We start from the raw sequence: 10670 nt of genomic DNA, 5'->3' as shown, positions 1-10670 counted from the left end.
TATTTTCCAGAATTCATTTTTTTTTTGCTAAGATTCAGTTTATGACATGTTAAAAAACACAATAAACTTAATCAACACAATCAATCGGATGTTATCATGGGCAATAGTCTGTATTTGTAAACTGAGAGTATAAAAAAATGAATAAATTGTGGGTCTTGTCTTGCAACAAATATTTCCTTATAGCCATTGCTTGAACTTACCATATAAATGTAAAATATTTGAAGAAAAAAATGCAGTCTTTCAATTTCTAAAACTTATGTTGTTGCTTATAGATCTACAAAGATCAACAAATATTAGTTAATTGTATTGATTGAATCCATATATTTGAGCATAAATCAAATATAGGAGAAAAACAAACAAAGCATAAAGATTATCAGGCAATTTGTTCTCCAGACTTACCCTTCCCCAACACCTTCATGAATGCTCTGGCCACTTCCTTGTTGTGAAGGCTGTAGATGAGGGGATTCAGCATGGGAGTAAGGATGGTGTAGAAGGCTGACACCATCTTTTCCTGGGTGGGGAATGATCAGAAACAGGCCGCATGTATATGAACATGGCTGCTCCATAATACATTCCCACCACAATGAGGTGAGAGGAGCAGATGGCAAAAGCTTTTTGGCGGCCTTCCCCAGACCCCATGTGAATGACAGCCACAATAACACAAACATAGGAAGCAATGATTACTGCTACAGGGAAAAGAAGCATAATAACACAACAGATAAATATCCTTTCAAATAACAATGTGTTGGTTCATGAGAGAGTGAGAAGGGCAGGGACATCAAAGGAAAAATGGGGTATTTCCAGGGCTCCACAATATGAGAATGATAATGCAACTGCAACTTCAATTATACCATCAAGGGAGCCAAGAATCCATGAAGAAGCTGCCATGAGGCCATAGATTTTCTGGTTCATGAGAACTGAGTATTGTAATGGGTGACAAATGGCAACATAACAGTCATAGGCCATTGGAAACATTCTGCTCCAACCAGGGACACATATAAGAATATCTGGGCTCCACAACCAGCCAGAGAGATGGACTTCCTGCCAGACAAGTAGTTGAAGGCCATCTTGGGTACAGTGGTGCAGATGAGCATGAGGTCCATGAGGGACAGTTGGCTGAGGAGGAAGTACATGGGTGTGTGAAGCTGGGTGTCCAGGTAGATGAGGAGAATCATGACAGTGTTTCCAATGAAGGCCACTGTGAAGACACCCAAAACCAGAGAGAAGAGGAAGATGTGGGTGGGCTTGTGATTGAAGATTCCCAGTAGGATGAAGCCTGAATTGAAGGTCTGATTTTCCCATGCCATGATAAATATGTTGACTGCATGGAACAGAAGAAGTGAAACATGGCTGGGATTGTGTTATAGAAATATTAAGCATTTCCTTCCTAAGTCACCCTTCTACCAAATTGCCTAAGCAAGAGAAAATTGGTTCTCTGGTCATAATTATTTTTTTCATTTTTAGACTAGGTATATTAAAGCATAATTTTAGCTTGATATGATTTTTAATACAACTTGCTTTGTTCATAGACATAATAAATTACATGGTAAAAATATGAGAGTTTTCTCAAGTCATATAATCAGGTTAGGGTAACTAGTCAACTCCTAGATTATCCATTCACTTAAAAAAAAAACAACATTATGATCATGAAAGACATACATTTCTGAGAAGTTGATGAGATTTTCTTTCTGTTTCTTTATATTTTCCATGAGACTTAGCGTAACAATTCTACTGAAGAGTAGAGAGAATCATGTATCGATGGAAATGAGACAAGGTTAATCAAATGACAGGTAAACAGAAGACATCGAGAAGTCAGCAATCAGATGTCCATCAAGTAATATTCATTCTAATTAAGGTGAATGGTAGTGGAAATATCTCCTCGTAAATATACCATTTCCTCACTCATCTCTAAAAACGATGTGTGTCGGGAGCACCTGGGTAGCTCATTTGGTTAAGCATCTGCCTTTGGCTCAGGTCATGATCTCAGGGTCCTGGGATCAAGCTCCATGATGGGCTCCCTGCTCAGTGGGGAGTTTTCTTCTCCCTTTCCCTCTGTCCCTCTCCTCTGCTCCTGCTCTCTCCCTCTAAATAAATAAATAAATAAATAAATAAATAAATAAATAAATAAATAAAATTTTATATATATAAAATTCTCTATTTTTACATTCATTTCTTTTCCTTTTTTACCTCCATTTTCAAAAGACAAAACATTCTTTTATTTTCTTCCCTAGCAGTCCCTGAACAAATTGAAAATACATGCTGTCTCTACCACTTTGTGTCCTCCTAAGCTTTTTATCTCTGTATCTCTGTAGTATTCACCAATTCTGTGTATGTAATATTTCAATTATAATTCAGGTGTTCAATACATCCTAAATTCCTAATCAGTTATAAATTCTCTTAGATATATTTCTTACATTTATAATGCTTATCAAGAAACTCACTTTTTACATTTATAATGCTTGTCAAGAAACACTGTGTAAATAAGTATAGTTCATGCTACTTAAATTTTCAGGGTTTTTTTTTTCCACTCTTCATACACACAATTGTTAATTAAATGTTTCTAACACAATCTTTTAGCCATCTTCAAACTTGTCATTATGCGTATTATAGAAAAACCTTCAAACATTCCTATTGAAAAATGCACATGAGTTTTTAAGCTTCTTATTAAAATGTATTTCCCAACAGAAAATTACCACATCACTTGAATCAGTAGAATTTCAGTTCTTCTAACAAGCAGTATGTCCTTTCTATTTCACTGTTTAGTTTTTGTGTCTTTATTAAGAGGGGGAGCATTGACATTATGCAGCCTTGTAGGTTCAGTTATCCTAATATGCATTCAACTAAACTCTCCTGTCCCACTTTTCTCCCCCTTATTCACTATCTCTCTCAGGTTTCTCTTTAACTCATTTTTTCTTTAATATACATACGATCTTTCCATGTTCAGCTGGTATCAACTGTATTTAGTCAATATTACTCCTTTGCTCTGCTCTTCCTACCCTAATCTCTTAAATCCTCTTTTCTCAGAATACATTTATTGAAGCTGATGAGTATAACAAAAATAATTGGTGATGCCTTTGGGAAAGGCCCATCAGTATTTCTAAAAAGCCCATCTTACATTAAAGAGGGTATGTGATATGATGAGCACTGGGTGATATACTCAACTAATGAATCATTGAATATTATAGCAAAAACTAATATGTACAATACTTTGACCAAATTTAAATTAAAAAAGCCCATCTTATTTGCATCATACCTCAATATTACAAATAAAACGAACTTTCTATTCTTTTCTTCACCCAATACTAGTTTTGGATTTTCCCTAAGAATAACTGTATTGTGTCACTCCTCTTAAAACTTCAATTCTCAAATGGCTCAAATTGTCTGTAGAGCAGATTCTCATCCCCTTGCTGATCTTGTTTTGAGATATTGTAGAAAGTCATTCAAGACTCAAATGTCCAAACAGATATCTCCAAGATATCTGCTCTCCATTTCCCAATACCAACTTCATACATTACTACTTACAGATCTCAAAGATACAATACATAAATCTGAGCTTAAGTCTCTTTTTAGGAATGTCTGCTCTTCCACAATCCTTCCTTTATAAATCACATCTCCCTTCAAATTCCAACACAGGACTATATTTCTCCATGCCTCTTTCTTCATTCTATAGCTAGCAAGCTCTACATATACTAAACTTACAGGAGATGTATGACCTCTACCTCTTTTCTATATAAAAGGCAGATATTATGGATCAGAGAAACCTGAGCTTACAATCTTGCTCTACCACCAACTTGTATGTCAACAGGCAGGTTAACTGATGTCTCTGAGATTATGCTTTGAATTCCCTCTATCCCTCACAGGGTTGTTATAAAGTAGAATGAGTTAATTCTTTAAAGTTCCTCATCAAAATATGTGTATCATACCTTGAATTCATCATATGAACATTACCATAATTATATCCTGTCACATCCCCCCCAATTTGCAATAATCTTCACTGTTATTCCCCTTGATTATTTAAAAAAATATTCTATTTTTCTTACTAGATTGTTGGTTCCTGACTGGTAAACTCTATGCTTATTTTATATGTGTTTAATCCAGCTAAAATGGTTCGCAGAAAAATGAAGGCCATAAGATCCTCACAGGTGATTGGTAACAAGAACAAATAGACTACATGCACTGGAGAGTCTTGCAGTGATTTTCAACTTAGCATTTATAACACTGTTCTAAATAATGCCTTACATTATTTAACATCTTCACAGGTATTATTTAATTTAATCTTCAAAAATACCTGGGACAAATATAAGAAACACATTAATCTTACAGAGAATATAAAGGGGAAATTTGCAGATGGACATGAAATAGTGTCTCCCTATTTAAATGATTTTAAAATATCAAAATGTCTAATAATATAGCTTTTGAATAAAATTTGGTTCTATTTGGTTGAACTCCAAAATGCCATAGATATTTTGCAATATACAGTCTTCCTCAGTCTTACCTTCTAAGTGTTTTCAAGAAGATACTATTTGCTGAGTAACTGAAAAACCTTTAAATTTCCAGAGGAAACCTATGCAAAATAATTTTACTAAGTCATCAGTAATTTAATTTTACAATCCCTCCAGGGAATTCAGTCCCTGATCTTCAATTATAGTATTTTATGTTAACATCCACTTTTTCTCTTAGGGCCTCAAACATAATCAGTTTCCAACTTTAAAATATGAGTCTTATTGATATATAAGATCATATCAAAAGTTCTGTCACCTAGATTGGTAATTTTGTTATCCTGTTTCCTGGTTCCTTCATATATTAATTATAACACTATCACTCTTTTTTAAATCTCTCATATTTTCTTTCTTTTTTTTAAAATTACTACACCCCATGTGGGGCTTGAATTCACAACCCCAAGATCAAGAGTCACATACTCTACTGACTGAACCAGCCAGGCACCCCAATCTCTCTTATCTTTAAACTCTTAATCAACTCTACAAGATTAAAGAAAAAACAGGCAGTTGAATTTCTATTTTTAAATAAAATAAATAAATTTCTCATTGTGGTTTGACCTTAGTTAACTCTAAAGAGAGTTCTGCTAAATTTCACCAGTATTTTCAAACTGATGAATCAAGTGATCTTATTCTCATCATTCAACTTAAGATTCCTATATTTGAGATATCAGCACTGTTTCAAATGATTCTTTTTTTGAAAGCTGCTATTGGTGATTGCTCTTTTCTGATTCTATTACTAGTTGTCTTATCACTATCCTCAAATACACTGGGTTAATTTTCTCTTCATAAAATATTTTGATATCCTAAGACTTTTTGTTTGCTTGTTTCAAGTTTTTATTTAAATTCCAGTTAGTTAACATATAGTGTAATATTGTTTCAGTAGAATTTAGTGATTCATCATTAACATCCAACACTGTGCTCATCACAAGTCACTCTTTAATATGAGCACACATTTAGTGCATCCTCCCTGCCCTTCTCCCTCCATCAACCCTCAGTTTGTTCTCTATAGTTAAGAGCCTGTTTTATGGTTTGCCTCTCCCTGCCATATCCATCTGTTTTGTTTCTTAAATTACACATGAGTGAAATCATATGGCATTTGTCTTTCTCTGACTGACTTACTTCCCTTAATATAATATAAAAAAAGAATGAAGTCTTGCAGTTGCAACTATGTGGATAGAACTAGATTTCCTAAGACTTTTGGACATGCCTTTCTGTTTCTCATATGTTCACACCTATGAAGTCTGTATCTGTATATTATCAACCAAAATATTTTTTTTCTGAATTACAGATGTTACCAAAAGCCAACAATTTATATTTACTTTGATATTACTTTCTTGCCTCATACTCACTATACCATATTCTGAACTTCTTTTTTTTTTATTCTTATGTTAATCCCCATACATTACATCATTAGTTTTAGATGTAGTGTTCCATGATTCATTGTTTGTGCATAACAGCCAGTGCTCCATGCAGAATGTGCCCTCCTCAATACCCACCACCAGGCTAACCCATCCTCCCACCCCTCCCCTCTAGAACCCTCAGTTTGTTTTTCAGAGTCCATCGAATCTTATGGTTCGTCTACCCCTCCGATTTCCCCCGCTTCATTCTTCCCCTCCTGCTACCTTCTTCTTCTTTTTCTTTTTTTCTTAACATATATTGCATTATTTGTTTCAGAGGTACAGATCTGAGATTCAACAGTCTTGCACAATTCACAGTGCTTACCAGAGCACATACCCTCCCCAGTGTCTATCACCCAGTCACCCCATCCCTCCCACCTCACCCCCCACTCCAGCAACCCTCAGTTTGTTTCCTGTGATTAAGAATTCCTCATATCAGTGAGATCATATGATACATGTCTTTCTCTGACTTATTTCCCTCAACATAATACCCTCCAGTTCCATCCAGGTCATTGCAAATGGCAAGATCTCATTCCTTTTGATGGCTGCATAATATTCCATTGTATATATATACCACCTCTTCTTTATCCATTCATCTGTCGATGGACATCTTGGCTCCTTCCACAGTTTGGCTATTGTGGACATTGCTGCTATAAACATCGGGATGCACGTACCCTTTCGGATCCCAACTTTTGTATCTTTGGGGTAAATACCCAGTAGTGCAATTGCTGGATCATATAGTAGCTCTATTTTCAACTTTTTGAGGAACCTCCATACTGTTTTCCAGAGTGGCTGCACCAGCTTGCATTCCCACCGACAGTGTAGGAGGGTTCCCCTTTCTCCGCATCCCCGCCAACATCTGTCGTTTCCTGACTTGTTAATTTTAGCCATTCTGACTGGTGTGAGGTGGTATCTCATTGAGGTTTTGATTTGGATTTCCCTGATGCTGAGCGATATTGAGCACTTTTTCATGTGTCTGTTGGCCATTTGGATGTCTTCTTTGGAAAAATGTCTGTTCATGTCTTCTGCCCATTTCTTGATTGGATTCTTTGTTCTTTGGGTGTTGAGTTTGATGAGTTCTTTATAGATTTTGGATACTAGCCCTTTATGTGATATGTCATTTGCAAATATCTTCTCCCATTCTGTCGGTTGTCTTTTGGTTTTGTTGACTGTTTCTTTTGCTTTGCAAAAGCTTTTTATCTTGATGAAGTCCCAATAGTTCATTTTTGCCCTTGCTTCCCTTGCCTTTGGCAATGTTTCTAGGAAGAAGTTGCTTCGGCTGAGGTCAAAGAGGTTGATGCCTGTGTTCTCCTTTAGGATTTTGATGGACTCGTGTCTCACATTGAGGTCTTTCAACCATTTGGAGTCTATTTTTGTGTGTGGTGTAAGGAAATGGTCCAGTTTCATTCTTCTGCATGTGGCTATCCAATTCTCCCAATACCATTTGTTGAAGAGACTGTCTTTTTTCCAGGGACATTCTTTCCTGCTTTGTCAAAGATTAGTTGACCATAGAGTTGAGGGTCCATTTCTGGGCTCTCTATTCTGTTCCATTGATCTATGTGTCTGTTTTTGTGCCAGTACCATGCTGTATTGAAGATGACAGCTTTGAAATAGAGCTGGAAGTCCGGAATTGTGATGCCACCAGCTTTGCTTTTCTTTTTCAACATTCCTCTGGCTATGCGGGGTCTTTTCTGGTTCCATACAATTTTAGGATGATTTGTTCCATTTCTTTGAAAAAAGTGGATGGTATTTTGATGGGGATTGCATTGAATGTGTAGATTGCTCTAGGTAGCATTGACATCTTCACCATATTTGTTCTTCCAATCCATGAGCATGGAACGTTTTTCCATTTCTTTGTGTCTTCCTCAATTTCTTTCGTGAGTATTTTATAGTTTTCTGAGTACAGATCCTTTGTCTCCTTGGATAGATTTATCTGTAGGTATCTTATGGTTTTGGGTGCAATTGTAAATGGGATCGACTCCTTAATTTCTCTTTCTTCTGTCTTGGTGGTGGTGTATAGGAATGCCACTGACTTCTGTGCATTGATTTTATATCCTGCCACTTGACTGAATTCCTGTATGAGTTCTAGCAGTTTTGGGGTGTAGTCTTTGGGGTTTTCCACAAAAAGTATCATATCATCTGCAAAGAGTGAGAGTTTGACTTCTTCTTTGCCAATTTGGATGCCTTTTATTTCTTTTTGTTGTCTGATTGCTGTGGCTAGGACTTCTAATACTATGTTGAATAGCAGTGGTGATAGTGGACATCCCTGCCATGTTCCTGACCTTAGGGGGAAAGCTCTCAGTTTTTCCCCATTGAGAATGATATTTGCTGTGGGTTTTTCATAGATGGCTTTCATGATATTGAGGTATGTACACTGTATGCCTATACTCTGAAGAGTTTTGATCAAGAAAGGATGCTGTACTTAGTCAAAAGCTTTTTCTGCATCTATTGAGAGGATCATATGATTCTTGTTCTTTCTTTTATTAATGTATTGTATCACGTTGATTGATTTGCGGATGTTGAACCAACCTTGCAGCCCACGGATAAATCTCACTTGGTTGTGGTGAATAATCCTTTTAATGTACTTTTGGATCCTATTGGCTAGTATTTTGGTGAGAATTTTTGCATCCATGTTCATCAGGGATATTGGTCTGTAATTCTCCTTTTTGATGGGGTCTTTGTCTGGTTTTGGGATCAAGGTGATGCTGGCCTCATAAAATGAGTTTGGAAGTTTTCCTTCCATTTCTATTTTTTGGAACAGTTTCAGAAGAATAGGTATTAATTCTTCTTGAAATGTTTGGTAGAATTCCCCTGGGAAGCCATCTGGCCCTTGGCTCTTGTTTTTTGGGAAATTTTTGATGACTGCTTCAATTTCCTTAGTGGTTATAGGTCTGTTCCGCTTTTCTATTTCTTCCTGTTTTAGTTTTGGTAGTTGATACATCTCTAGGAATGCATCCATTTCTTCCAGGTTATCTAATTTGCTGGCATAGAGTTGCTCCTAATAGGTTCTTAGAATTGTTTGTATTTCTTTGGTGTTGGTTGTGATCTCTCCTCTTTCATTCATGATTTTGTTGATTTGGGTCATTTCTCTTTTCTTTTTGATAACTCTGGCCAGGGATTTATCAATCTTGTTAATTCTTTCAAAGAACCAGCTCCTAGTTTCATTGATCTGTTCTACTGTTCTTTTGGTTTCTATTTCATTGATTTCTGCTCGGATCTTTATTATTTCTCTTCTCCTGCTGGGTTTAGGCTTTCTTTGCTGTTCTTTCTCCAGCTCCTTTAGGTGTAGGGTTAGGTTGTGTACTTGAGACCTTTCTTGTTTCTTGAGAAAGGCTTGTATTGCTATATACTTTCCTCTTAGGACTGCCTTTGCTGCATCCAAAGATTTTGAATAGTTGTGTTTTCATTTTCATTGGTTTCCATGTATTTTTTTAATTTTTCTTTAATTTCCTGGTTGACCCATTCATTCTTCAGTAGGATGCTCTTTAGCCTCCATGTATTTGAGTTCTTTCCGACTTTCCTCTTGTGATTGAGTTCTAGTTTCAAAGCACTGTGGTCTGAAAATAGGCAGGGAATGATCCCAATCTTTTGGTAGTGGTTGAGACCTGATTTATGACCTAGGATGTGATCTATTCTGGAGAATGTTCTATGGGGACTAGAGAAGAATATGTATTCCATTGCTTTGGGGTGTAATGTTCTGAATAGGTCTGTGAAGTCCATTTGGTCCAGTGTGTCATTTAAAGTCTTTATTTCCTTGTTGATCTTTTGCTTAGACGATCTGTCCATTTCAGTGAGGGGGGTGTTAAAGTCCCCCACTATTATTGTATTGTTGTTGATGTGTTTCTTTGCTTTTGTTATTAATTGCCTTATATAATTGGCTGCTCCCATGTTAGGGGCATAGATATTTACAATTGTTAGATCTTCTTTTGGATAGACCCTTTAAGTAGGATATAATGTCCTTCCTCATCTCTTATTACAGTCTTTGGTTTAAAATCTAATTTGTCTGATATAAGGATTGCCACCCCAGCTTCCCTTTGGTGTCCATTAGCATGGTAAATGGTTTTCCACCCCCTCACTTTCAATCTGGGGGTGTCTTTGGTTCTAAAATGAGTCTCTTGCAGACAGCATATTGATGGGTCTTGTTTTTAATCCAGTCAGATAGCCCGTGTCTTTTGATTGGGGCATTTAGCCCATTTACATTCAGGGTAACTATTGAAAGATAGGAATTTAGTGCCATTGTATTGCCTGTAAGGTGACTGTTACTGTATATTGTCTGTTTTCCTTTCTGGTCTCTTTGCTTAGAGGACCCCTTTCAAGATTTCCTGTAGGGCTCGTTTTGTGTTTGCAAATTCCTTTAGTTTTTGTTTGTCCTGGAAGCTTTTTATCTCTCCTTCAATTTTCAATGACAGCCTAGCTGGATAGAGTATTCTTGGCTGCATATTTTTCTCATTTAGTTCTCTGAATATATCTTGCCAGTCCTTTCTGGCCTGCCAGGTCTCTGTGGATAGGTCTGTTGCCAATCTAGTGTTTCTACCATTGTAGGTTACATATCTCTTCTCCCGAGCTGCTTTCAGGATTTTCTCTCTGTCTATGAGACTCGTAAGTTTTACTATTAGATGTCGGGGTGTTGACCTATTTTTATTGATTTTGAGAGGGGTTCTCTGTGCTTCCTGGATTTTCATGCCTGTTTCCTTTCCCAAATTAGGGATGTTCTCTGCTATAATTTGCTCCATTATAACTTCTGCCCCTCTCTCTCTTTCCTCTTCTTCTGGAA

The 10670-nt window shown here is 36.6% G+C and overlaps 1 pseudogene; it reads right to left on the bottom strand.

Annotated features, from left to right (window-relative positions):
* Positions 1-373: 373 nt before the first annotated feature.
* LOC123853900 (olfactory receptor 2M2-like) lies at positions 374-1307 on the bottom strand (annotated as a pseudogene).
* Between the last annotated feature and the right edge of the window lie 9363 nt (positions 1308-10670).

This window comes from Mirounga angustirostris, unplaced genomic scaffold (assembly GCF_029215605.1).
Source record: "Mirounga angustirostris isolate CCGP_5_RB_7025 unplaced genomic scaffold, mMirAng1.0.hap1 SCAF_7, whole genome shotgun sequence".
Taxonomy (NCBI): Eukaryota; Metazoa; Chordata; class Mammalia; order Carnivora; family Phocidae; genus Mirounga; species Mirounga angustirostris.
The sequence above is the reverse complement of the archived record's forward strand: the minus strand, read 5'-3'. Positions and strand labels throughout refer to the sequence as shown.